The following is a 13,095-nucleotide window of genomic DNA, read 5'->3' on the forward strand; positions in this document are numbered from 1 at the left end:
CAAAGTGCTATCATCATCACCGAAAGTGAAAGAGAGGGTAGTGAATGGAAGTCTCCGGGCAACCATGAACCATACTTCTTACCTTATGATGACAAGAACCATGGGCTAATTGGTTTGAAGTATCGGGAAAGCTCTAGTGCCAAGGACAAGGTGAAAGAAAGGATATATGACAAAATTCCTTGGCCAAATTTCGTGTTCAAATGGAGCAACCCATACTTATGCTTATTTGGAGCTTGTTCACAAGCTTTTGATCTTCTACTAAGAGCCTTGAGCTCTATGGACAAGAACCTTTACAATTTGAACATAGTTTGGTGGAGTCCTACCTCAAACCACCATTTGTAAGATACCCTTTCCCTTGACCTTGCATATACATTTAGCTTGCATTTGTATTTTATTTCATATTGCATTCACATTAGGTAGTTCATATAGTATAGTTACATTGTAATATATATCACATGATTCATGTAGATAGTTGCATATAGACTAGAATTCATGCATAGTCACTAATGGCCAAACCAATTCATTTCTACATTAGAAATAGTGTTTAAATCGGTTTGGGGAGGTTTGATCATAGGTGACCATAGTCCTCTAGAAAACATGCATCACTTAGTATAGATTAGATTGCATTCATTTGTTATATATGTCATATAGAATTGCATTTAGTTAGAGCATGCATTCATTCATATCATATCATTGCATTTGTACTTTATTTCCATAAAATCAAAAAAATCCAAAAACATGTATTTCTTTCCTACTCCTACATGTACATTGAGGACAATGTCCAAAATAAAGTGGGGGATGGGAATTTATATTCCAAAAATGCATAAAAATTGAAAAATTTCAAAAATCATAAAAATTTGAAAAATTGAAAAATCCAAAAACAAGTTCATTTCCTTTGTATATATTGTCTTGTATATATTGTGTTTGTTTATCCTTGTTCACTTTGATCGACTACGCCACATCCGAGACATGAGGATATTGAAGACCGCATGGTATGATCTTTCCAATCTCCTTTTTCCTCTTTATGTTAATGACTATGTGGCTTTATTTTGATTGATGCGGTATAAACAATGTGAATTTAGGACTTGCATTTAGTTTATATGGCATATTAGTTGGTAGAAGCATTTGCATTAGGATGTTTATATGCTAGTTGCATCATGGCATGTAGTTTGCATGTTAGAAAAAATTTTGCGAAACCGTCTACTTGGGAAGCTTGACCAGTGTATATAAGGCCCTAGTAGATGCTTTTTGTTCTTAAGACTTTGCTTGTTAGAATACTTGTAAAACACCCTAGGATGTGTCATGCTAGTATCCTTTGACCCATGGATTAAGGCCTAGTCAAGAGTACCTTGTGGTGTGATAACTCCTTGGCTACCGTTTATTCTAAGGTGACCCTTGAAACCATGCAACCATCCATCATCCATGTTCTACCACATTTTTGTCATCAAAGGGAATGGGCACAAAAAGAAATCAATTTGAGTTCAATGAAATGAAAAGTGAAAGAAAGTTTGCAAAAATGCATCAAAAGAAAAGAGGAGCAAAAATAGAACTCCTAAGCTTCAAATACAAGGCACCCTCGTTACTAATTGGGGTGACTTTGAAAATGTTCAAAAAGAAATACAAAAAGTTGTCAAGTATTGAAATGCCAAAAATAAAAAAGAAATGGCAAAGAAAGTGTTCTCAAATGTCAAATGCCACAAGAAATTGGGGAAAAACAAAAACGAAAGCAAACTCCCAAAATGAAACTCAAATACTATCGATCCCTTTTCCATCTTATCCATTTTTGTGCATGGTAGAGAGGGGACGACCCTTCTTCTTGTCTAGGCAAGAGGGGGAATTCCGCGATCCTCCAGTGTTTCTAACACCATAGGGAGTCTACTCTTGACAAAAGCATTTAACGATTGAGGACAAAGGTACCCTAGCTTGACACATTTTGGAGGTGATTTATTGGTATCTTTCTAGGCTTAGTAGTTTGAACAAATTGCATCTATGAAGGATTGTGTACCCTTGAATTGCTTCCCTTGTAGGTAATTTCCGCCACTTAGATGAGGAAAGTGGCTATTCTTTTGTAGATGCATCCATTACTTGATTTTGTGTGCTTAATGATTGGATGTGTCGCCATTTTGGCAAGACCCACCTTGCCTTGAAAGAAGGCATCCTACCTCATGGTTGTCTTGTTGTGAGTTAAAAGGGCGGAGTGAGACCCGCTAATTGTCTCATATCGGTTATATTAGTAGGTTAGTTTAAATAAAGGTCTAGTTTTAGTCACCTCTTTACTCGGGACGAGTAAAGGTTCGGTTTGGGGATATTTGATGTGAACATTATTTGCGCACATTTAGTCCCCTAATTGAGCCTATTTTGCATACTATTATAGCATTTTATGGCCATTTTATCCGTCAAAACCTTCCTATTTGCTTTTCTATCGCATTTCATATGTTTTGTAGAAAAGAAGATAATAAGGCGGAAATTCTCGTCTTTCGTGCATATTTGGAAGCTTATTGATGATATTAGATGGACTAGTATGAAGAGGAGGCAAGAATGATGACCAAAGATGTAGGAATAAAGTGTATGTAGAAGGATCAAAGGGTTAAAAGTAAGAATGACGAGAGGGAAGGCACTTCATGAAGAAAATGGCTCGGAACGCAAACCAAGAGTTTCTCCTTTGTCTCTGAAAATATGTTAGATGGAACGGCGTCGAAAAAACAAGCGATCTAGGCTTTTGAATCACTCCAATAGGAGTCCGTATGAGAAAATGACGTCCGTTTTACAATCCGAGGTCAAACAAAGAAGCTGTTCAGGAATCCGCCCGTCTTCGCAGGAATCCGCCCGTCTTCCCCTAATCCGCCCGTCTTCCCCTAATCCGCCCGGATTGTCCCCAATCCGCCCGTCTTCTGGCTGGGAAAAACAAGAAATTTCACTGGAGGAGAATCCGCCCGGATTCCCTACAATCCGCCCGGATTCCCCTTCCACAATCCGCCCGGATTCTCTTGAATCCGCTCGGATTCCATCGCCAGAATCCGCCCGTCCCGACCTTAATCCGCTCGGATTCCTTCACAGCATGATTTCGTCTTCTCCAAGCTTCAAAGAAAGACTCCCTTCCTCCGAAAAATACCGGAGTCTCCTTGCTCAAATCTCAAAAGTGTAATTACTAGTTTAGCCCTTAGTTAACCTAATGCATCCCACCTAATTTCTACTATAAATACCCCATCTTTGTAATTAATCAAATATGAAGTTTTTAGAGTAGAAAATCCTTCTTTAGATTAGATTAGGAGTAGATTAGAATAGATTACTCTTTAATCTTTCCACAAATTACACATTAATCTCTTCTTAATTATTGTTCAAGTTTATCATTCAAGTTTATTATTGGGTAATTGAAGATTATTGGGTTATTATTGGGAGATTGACAACCTTCCATCAATCATCAAGTTTCTTCTATTATTCTTTGCTTTATTATTATTTGGATCATCTCAAGTTTGGTATAAATCCTTTACTCTTTACTCTTTATTGTTTATTTCCTCATTCTATTATCATGTTTATACTTGTTGTGATAATTGACACCATTAATGACATGTTTCCCATGATAATGAGTGAGTAGTTTCTTTAGCTAGGATTAGTGGGTAATTAGGGGAAGCCAACATGGGGATTGATTCATGCTTAATCTAATATGTTCACATGATTAAATTGCTTGCTTGTTGTGATGTCAACTTTATGCACATGTTATGTTTGATGAAATGCTAAGCCTATGAATCCTTGCATTTTTACCATCTCTTATCTTTTCAACTTGACTTGTAAGATATAAACCAACTCGAGTCTTGTTAGACCATGCATAGAAGTTGATTAGGAGGAAAGTAAGTCGACTTGTAGGTGTTGTACAATCTAATCGATTCGGCTCCGGGACCCAACTCTTCCTAAGAACCGTAAGATATAACCCAACTCGGTTTCTCCACAACACTAATTGCTTGCAACTTTGTGAACATGTTTGTATGATCAACACCATGAATCCCCTATGACCCCATGATATCCTAGCACTCTTAATCAATTGTTTACATCTTTTCTTTTATTGTTTGTTCTACTACATTGCTTGCATTAGTTTAGATACAACTACAAACCCAACCAAATTGTGACACTAGCATAAATTGATATAGATAGACTTAGAACCCAAAGCACACCGTCCCATGGATCGACCTCGACTTACCGCTAACTAGTTGTATGTTGAGTATTATAAATGTGTTTGATTGAGAGCCCCAACGACACTCCCATCAAGTTTGCCATATGGTTCCGTTTTGGTACTAGCTTGATCACCTGTACCTCCACTTTTCCACAAAAGTTTTGCCTCTTCTTACCCATACCTCACATATCCACATATATACCTCGGCATGTGTCATGGTCTTTTGTTGGTTGGAATGCATATGTACGGTCATAGAGATTACTTTCATATTATATTGCCGACATGTTCTTATAGGTCGTAGTTAGGTGAGAGTCTTTACAATATGAATTCTTTCTATCCTCTTATATATTTACCTGTGCTTATGTGTGATATGAGCGACCCGTGAGAGTCCAATTTGATAAGTCTCTATGGTTGACAGTTCAGCAGTTTTTAATGACTTCATAATTCGTTTGCATGATTCACCTGGCTAATTGATTGTTGGTTAATGCATTAAAGTGGTTTAGGCTTTACATGTTGTAACTCGCTCTGAGATTGAACTCGTTCCATTAGGTCATTAGATCGAGTTTAGTTCTTGCGTGGGGACAAGCAAGGGTTTGGTTTGGGGAAGTTTGATGCGTGTCATTTATATGATGTTTTACACCTCATTTTACACGCATTTCAGAGCTCATTTGTGTAGTTTAAGCTACCATTTCCCCTATTTCCGTCTACTTTCGTGTTTTTGTACATTATTGCAGAAATGTGAAGAATTCAACGGAAATTGAGCTAAATCCGTCCCCGAGTATCCTGCATTGTATTTGACGTGAAGAATTCACTTAGGGAACGAGCTTGGTGCGCGTTTCAAGGCCCAAAAGACAAATCCACGAGATTATAGAAGCCAACTATCAGCTACTTCGGTCGATCGACCACTGCCTTCAGTCGATCGACCAACCTGCGGGTTCCAGAAGCTACTGTTCAGCTCAGAGCAGTCGATCGACCGGTCACCGCAGTTGATCGACCACACCGCTACTCAGACGAGAAATAAAAGATCGAGAAATAGCAAGCCCATAGTGCATTAGGTTTTAGAATAAGAACTACGTTGTATTCTATATAATGTAAGCTAGGTTATTCAGTTTGGCATCTAGTTTTTAGAATACAGTTCTTAACACAATTAGACATTCATTAGTTAGATTATTTTCCGTCAATAAAGTTATTCTTTTACAATCGGTTTTTGGATCCTTTTCTCTGCGATTTCGGTATTTCCTCTGTTCTTATTTCAGTTCCATTGCCTTTTATTGTTCATAGATATAGAATTACTAGTTAGTATCCAAAGCCAATTATCGTTTATCGCTATTTGTTATTTGATTACTTCAAGTATGAATTCGATGGTTTATTTCGTTATGATTATTGTTGTTTTATTCAGTATCATGAGTAGCTAAATTAATTGTGCTAGGATGTAGGGGAATTATAGTGTAGGCAGCACTAGAATTAGGGAGCCCTAATCGCGTGTTAGTCGATCGACCACCCTACCCGGTCGATCGACTGACCACGTGAGGTTTACCTTCGTTTTAATTGATTTAAATGTTGTATTTGACGAATCGAATGCATGCGACTAGTTGAATGCTTAATATGTGACTGACCCACTAGATCGAAAGATAGGGAAAGTTGTTAGATCACCAATTAAAATGACTAAACTATGCTGAGATCGAAAGATAGGTAAAGTTTATATTATAAGTCACTTTTCAGGACGAGAGTCAGAATTAGTGATATTAGGGACTTATAGCGAGATCGAAAGATGCTATCTGTTAAGAGTGGACCGAGAGGACCTCTTGTTTTCCCGCCTCATGTGTTAGATTTAGACCGACTTAGTTTGCTGCCGCCGAAACGATAGTGAACCGACCATCCTAGTACCCTTCTTTATATTTGATTTAATATATTCCTTTAGTTTATTGTCTTTTACTGCCTTTCGCTCTAGACCAAATCAAATCAACCCCCACACTTGTTACCTTAGACTTAATTTAGACAACTTTTAATTACATTCGCCTCCTTGTGGTTCGACCCTGTTACCACTAGCTTCTGTTAGTCTTAATAGGTTTTATAAATCTTATTTTTGGTACTCACAACGACGGGTATCACTCGCCAGCCATAGGAAGGAGTCACACCTGAGGCATCTTCGGGATATGTCCTTGAGTCGTATCTTGTGTGAGTGCAAAGGCTCGCCAGCTGTGATAAGGACTCGTACCCGAGGCATATTCGGGATACGTCCTTGAGTTGTATCTTGTTTGCGGACAAAGGCTCGCCAGCCATATGCGTTGTAAGGCTCGCCAGCCATCTATGGTCGAATGATTGACTGTGGAAAATAGCATGTGTGACATCCATTTGAAAATCGGCACTCGCTGGGGAGTTAAAAACTTCTCAGGACTCGTCGGGGATATAAGTTGCTGCTCGCTGCGAGGTAGCGTATGCCATGTAATCGACGGGGTTAAAGCCCTTGGACTTGATGGGTCGCCGTTTGTTGGGAAGAACCCAGTACTCAGTTGGGGTGAGTTTGTCTTCTCAAGATTATCTGTATGGTTAGTGGCCACACAAATCTGCAGTCGCATAGTCACGCATGTAGGCACGCAAGCATATAAGCACATAAGCATGTGAGCAATTAGCATATAAGCATGTGAGCGGTTAGCATATAGGCAACTAGCATGTAATATCTCACGCGAAGGGAGATAGGAGTTTCGAATGTTGTGAAGCTTAAAGGCGAGTCTTGTTACTCGTAGATCTGTGATTGGATGAATTGGAGACATGTGACTGTTTTGGACATTGACTCACACCGACGTATACTGACAGACTGACAAGGAGACGGTCGTGAATGTGATACAAAGTTGGTGTTGACACGACACAGGGTGACTCTGACAGACTTTGCACATGTAAGTGCAACTCCTAGCCAAGAAAGGGTGTCAACGTGCATCAGATCATCGGAGTAGAAGATCCGCTCGGCTGGGGAATAAGAATTGATTATCTTCGCCAGACACCTTTGCCTCCGTTTGCTTGTTTGCGATCCCTTCTCGAGGTATGATGATTCAGAGAGCGGAACCAAGACCTTGTCATAGTCCGAACCGAGCACTAGGCTATGGGCGGTTTATTTTGGACTGTAGTTGAGACTCGAAAAATGTTTGAGGGTAAAGGATGGGTGGCGTCTTGAAAGAGAAGACCCTAGAGTGAGAAGGTGGGAATTTGACAAAATAAGGAATGAGCGACGTCTTAAGGAAGAAGCCCCCAGTAAAGAAGTATAAGATTAATTTTTGCAGCTGGGTGGGTTACTTTTGAGGATTGATGTTGATGGTTGAGATTGAATGAGATATGCGGTTGTGTCCCTGTTGGGGACTGCCTACGTATTCGTGTGTTTGCGAAATCAAACCAGATCGTAGTTCTGAGATGTGTGTGCAATGGGTTGCAAATTGAAGGTGTGAAAATTGAATGTTTGTGGGGGTGTGGTTGTGTCCTCGTAATAGGATTGCCTACGTATTCGCGTGTGTGCGAAATCAAACCAGATCGTAGTTCAGGATGTGTGCCTAAGCGAGATGTTAGGACCTTTAAGTGATTTTGAGTTGTATGGTTGTGTCCATGAAGGACTGCCTACGTATTCACGTGAAGTGAAATCAAACCAGATCGTAGTTCCGAATGTGTTTGTGTGCCGAAGCGAGATGTTAGGACCTTTAAGTGTGTGGGTCACAACGGTAAAAGCCGTTTGGTGACTCGAAAAATTGATTTGAGATAATTCCTCCTTGATCATGAATCGAAGAGGTGTAATTTTTGAAAATATTCCTTATCATGTGAGCACACTAAAAAGTGGACCCTAAGGGTAGATTGGGTATGTCCCGTTTCTCGGTAGCAAAGCATTCGAGGACTCCATATCTGGGTCAGGGTGAAAATGGCTTCGACATTATGGAATGTGGAGCTTGGTAATAATGGTTTGTTTGACAGATAAAAAATCTAGAGTTGAGCGTCACGACGGAAAATTCCGTTTGGTGACTCGAAGGTTGATTGGAGATAAATACCTCTTGATCATGAATCGAAGAGGTGTAATTTGTGAAAATGTTCCTTATCATTTGAGCACACTAAAAAGTGGACTCTAAGGGTAGATTAGGTATGTCCCGTTCTCGATAGCAAAGCATTCGAGGACTCCGTGGGGATTGTGGTGAAAATTGGCTTCAACATTAGGGAATGTGGAGTTTGGTAATAATAGGTTTGCTTAACAGATAAAAATCTGGAACAAGAATTTTTTGGTGTTTAGGCCGAAGGGTAACGGCTTGTAGTGTGGTGCGGAATGGGGTCTCCGACTTGATGTAGCCTGAGCACGAAATGGTTGGTAAATAACATGGGATCAGATTTCCATGTCTGGACCATAAAGGTTAAGGTGTGATATTACGAGCTTGAGGGAAATCCTCAGAAGCCTAGATAGTTCTCCTTATAACAGTCTCTAGAAGGACTTAAGGGTGAAGCAGTTTTGGTTATGACCTTGAGGGGAATCCCTAGGATCCTAGATAGGTTTCCTTGTAGTAGCTTACAGAAGGACTTAGGGGTGCTGGGCTTTGGACTTGTTTGTCCTGGACTTGGTGTTTTGGACTCATGGGTCCTGTGCTTTGGACCTGTAGGTCCTAGACTGGGTGTTTTGGACTCATGGGTCCTGGACTTTGGACTTGTTGGTCCTGGACTGGGTGTTTTGGACTCATGGGTCCTGGGCTTTAGGCTTGTTGGTTCTGGACTTTGTGTGTTGGACTTGTTGGTGTTGGACTTGTTGGTCCGAAGTTTGAAAAGTGAAATTGTGGGAAAATAACGAATTTGAATTTCGCTATTTCATTTTTTGAAAAGTGACGGTTTTGAATTTCGTCAGTTGAAATTGTGGGAAAATAGCGAATTTTAATTTCACTATTTAGTTTTTTGAATGGGATGGTTTTTAATTCCGTTGTTTGGAATTGTGAAAATAGTGAATTTGAATTTCACTATCTTGTTTTTGATTTGAAATTGACGGTTTTATTTCCGTCGTTTGAAATTTGTGAAAATAGTGAATTTGAATTACACTATTTCGTTTTTTGATTTGGAAATTACGGCTTTATTTCCGTCGTTTGAAATTTGTGAAAATAGCGAATTTGAAATCCACTATCTTGTTTTTTGTTTAATTTGAAAATGACGGTTTTAGTTTCCGTCGTTTGAAATTTGTGAAAATAGTGAATTTGAATTTCACTATCTCGTTTTTGTTTTGGTTTTGCCTTGGCTTTCGCTTTGGCTTTGGGTGAATGGCTATTGGCTTGGGCCTTTGATTTTGGCCTATCGCTTTGGCTTTGTTTTGGATATATCGGTTTTTTTTGCCGTCCTTCGTTCGAGGATGGTAAAGGTGCACACGGGGATGTACCCGTGGTGGGAGGTCGATTCTTTGTGATGGGACATTTTTGTGGGAATAGGCTTGCCTTCGGTCATTAATCATGAACAAGGAGATGTTCTGGTTTGTTATCAAGGTTCGTCATAGGATCCCTTTGAGAGAAGCTCGTTCTAAATTGGATGCTAATGAAAGATTTCTATTGCCAGACATGGAATAGGTAAAGAGAATGGACACGGAGTTTCGAGTCCTCTGCTTACTCGGTACGGAACGTCACTCGAGTGTACTCACATTAAATTGGAACATATTGTTCGTTTTAAATCAATTCTCAAATTAATTCTCATTGTCAACGGGAAATGGTAAAGAGGAGAATATATGATAGCTGGAAATTGTGCTTTTATTTAGATAAATAAGAGGTTAGCACAGACTCGATGAATACATGTGACTCATGGGGGCAGCTCTCAGTTGTCATTTAGGAATAAAAAGGACAGACGCTAGGATAGATATGAGAAAGCCTAAGACTCGGACTCGGACTCGGACTCAGACTTAATCGTATATACGGACTCCTAATCATCATGTTCCTCCTCGAAGGTCTCCTTCGTAGCATCCAGTGGCTTGAATGTTTGATCTTGAGCATTGACCCACTTGAGCACTTCACTCTCGTTGTTGGGGATTATATGAGGACAATAGTCGATGAGGCTTTTATCTCCTTGCAGAAAGAGATGTTCATTAGGGTTGTCTTCATCACTTGGTTGGCATAGGGATGAAGCTATCAGTTCCTGGTTGTCGATCATATCTTGAATAACATGTTTCAGTTTGAAGCATGTTTCAGTGTCATGACCATTTCCTCGATGATATTGGCAATAGGCATTGCCGTCCCAGAAACGGGATTTCCTGCTTTCAGACGGGTCCGGAGTGGGCCCGATTGGTTGTAGCTTCCCTTCAGTCATGAGCTTTTGAAGAGTTGCGGTATAGGTTGTGTTGAGGTTGGTGAATGTCCTTTGAGAACATTCAACCTTGCTGTTTGATTTGAGACATTCAGGAGGATTGTCTTGGCTGAGAGGTGCAATTATGATTTTGCCAGCTTCAATCATATCTTGAATGGCATACTTGAGTTTGAAACAGGTTTCGGTGTCATGGCCCTTGCCTTGATGATATTGGCAATAGGCATTACCATCCCAGAATCGGGTTCTTTTGTGTTCAGGTTTGTCCGGAGTCGGACCAATGGGTTGGAGCATTCCTTCTGAAGCAAGTATCTCAAGAGCGGTGCCATATGTTATTCTCAGATCTGTGAATACCCTTTGATGTTTTCCCATGGTTCCCACATTGGTGTTTCTTGGGATGTTTTTGTGAGTTTTGTTTTTGTTTTTGTTTTTGTCAATCCTGGGCGGAAGCAGGATTTGGTCATTGTCAATGGGAAGTTCTTGGGAAGTTGTTTTGTACTTTGAAAGGGGATTTTGGTGAGGTAATTTCATGTTCTTTGTTGGTAGGTTCGTGGATGTGGGAACCATCGGATGACTCCTCATTTTCAACAGCTGTTGGTTGGTGAACCAAGGGTTGGTTTCCTTGATGGTCAGGTTCATCTTCTGTACTACCAAACCTCTTCTCCAAATTAGCCATTCGGGTGTTCAAGTCATCGATAGCAACTTGTAGCTTTGAGAATATGTTGTTGATAGAGACGGAGAGCATCATTATACCGCTTTGTATGCCATCCTCATTAATTGCATGAATCTCCTCATCGTCAGGAGGACTGAGATGAGACAAGTCTAGGGAAGATTCCTGACTGTGTCCAATAGGGTTTTCTGGAGGGTTGTTTTTGTTGTTTGTTGAGGGAGGTTGTGGTAACTCGCCCTTTTCAATCATATCAAGGATAACGCCTTTTAGAGGGAGACACATTTCAGTGTCATGTCCGCGACCTTGGTGATAATGGCAAAAGAGGTTTCTATCCCATCTTCGACCTCGCTTATTTGGTAGAGGGTCCGGAGTTGGACCAATCGGTTTGAGCTTTCCTTGGGAGATTAGCCTTTCCAAGGCTGTGTCATAAGGCATACCCAAATCAGGGAAGGAGCGATGAGGTCGTCTGGTTTTGGTTTGATCGTTGGCCAGTATCCGGCTTTCAAGGAGCTTAACCCTTTGCTCAATATCAGAAGAGAGAAAATTCCCAGTTGCCATTTTGTCCTCAACCCGGGAGAGACGAGTGCTCAAGTTTTCCACGGTAGCTAGGAGTCGAAGGACCATGTTGTTGATTTCAGCAGGAGTCATGGTGGATGCAGATGGATCAGCTTCTTGAGTTCCTGGTTGGCAATCGATGGCACCAAGGGGATTCCTATTTGACAAAACGATAGGCGTTATAACTTGTCTTGGCAAGGAATCGCACAAACAAAGGCAAGTACGACGCATATGTATAAAAGGCATTTATTTCATGAAGACGCGGCGGTGTGACTAGGTTATGAGTTCATTAAAGATCGTGAATGACCTCTTGTGTTTGAACTCTTGGTGCATGACGTTGAACTTAGACTCGAGTGTCGACTTTGGCATAGTGATGCCTAGACAGATGACTTCTGACTCAGTTTGGATGTGCATTTTTGGCGTGACGCCGTTGGACAAGACACGTACACAAACTTGACCTTTGACCCGTAATGTATGGGAAATGCGGGTTTAAAACCCGACAGGTTTTGACTCAGCTAACGCCATTGAAGATGTCTCGACAATTATGCGACACGACCTAGACCAGAAGGTAGGTACTAACTTCGGTAGAGACTCGACGTTATCTAGACGACTTGACTTGAAATCAACTCGAGGCTGAATCAGAAAGGTGGACTGAAATTTTCGAAAATAGAAATTTTCAAAAAGATTAACTTGTCGTTTTATGGACAGCTTCCGAAGAGTAGAGATCTCCGAAAGTCGATCAGTTGAAGAGTTGTCTTAAGTTTGTTTTCAAAAGACGGTTTGAGTTGAAATTGCGGCGGCTCTGAAAACAATGTGTTGTTTCCGAAGACGACTTTTGAAATTCCGAATCACGGATTTGAAAACCGAGAATCGAATAATTTGGAATCGTCATCACAATGGCCATGAAAACGGTTAAGTTTGTTTTCAAAGGATTTAAAATTGGGATGGAAATTTGAAAACGGTTAGATTTGTTTTCAAACAAGTTGGAATCGGATTGAAATATGAAAACGGTTAAATTTGTTTTCAAAGATTTGAAATTTGAATTTGAAATTTGAAAACGGCTACATTTGTTTTCAATGATTTGAAGTTGGATTTGAAATTTGAAAACGGTTAAATTTGTTTTCAAAGATTGAGTTTTGATTTGAAATTTGAAAACGGTTAAATTCGTTTTCAAAGATTTGACTTTGAATTGAAATTTGAAAATGATTAAATTTGTTTTCAAATGATTTGAAGTTGGATTTGAAATTTGAAAACGGTCAGATATGTTTTCAAAGATTTGAATTTGAATTGAAATTTGAAAAACGGTTAAATTTGTTTTCAAAGAATTTGAAATAGGATTTGAAATAGGATTTGAAAACAGTTAAATTAGTTTTCAAAGATTTGATTTTGAATTGAAATTTGAATAACGGTT

This window comes from Silene latifolia, chromosome 9 (assembly GCF_048544455.1).
Source record: "Silene latifolia isolate original U9 population chromosome 9, ASM4854445v1, whole genome shotgun sequence".
In the NCBI taxonomy this organism is placed as follows: Eukaryota; Viridiplantae; Streptophyta; class Magnoliopsida; order Caryophyllales; family Caryophyllaceae; genus Silene; species Silene latifolia.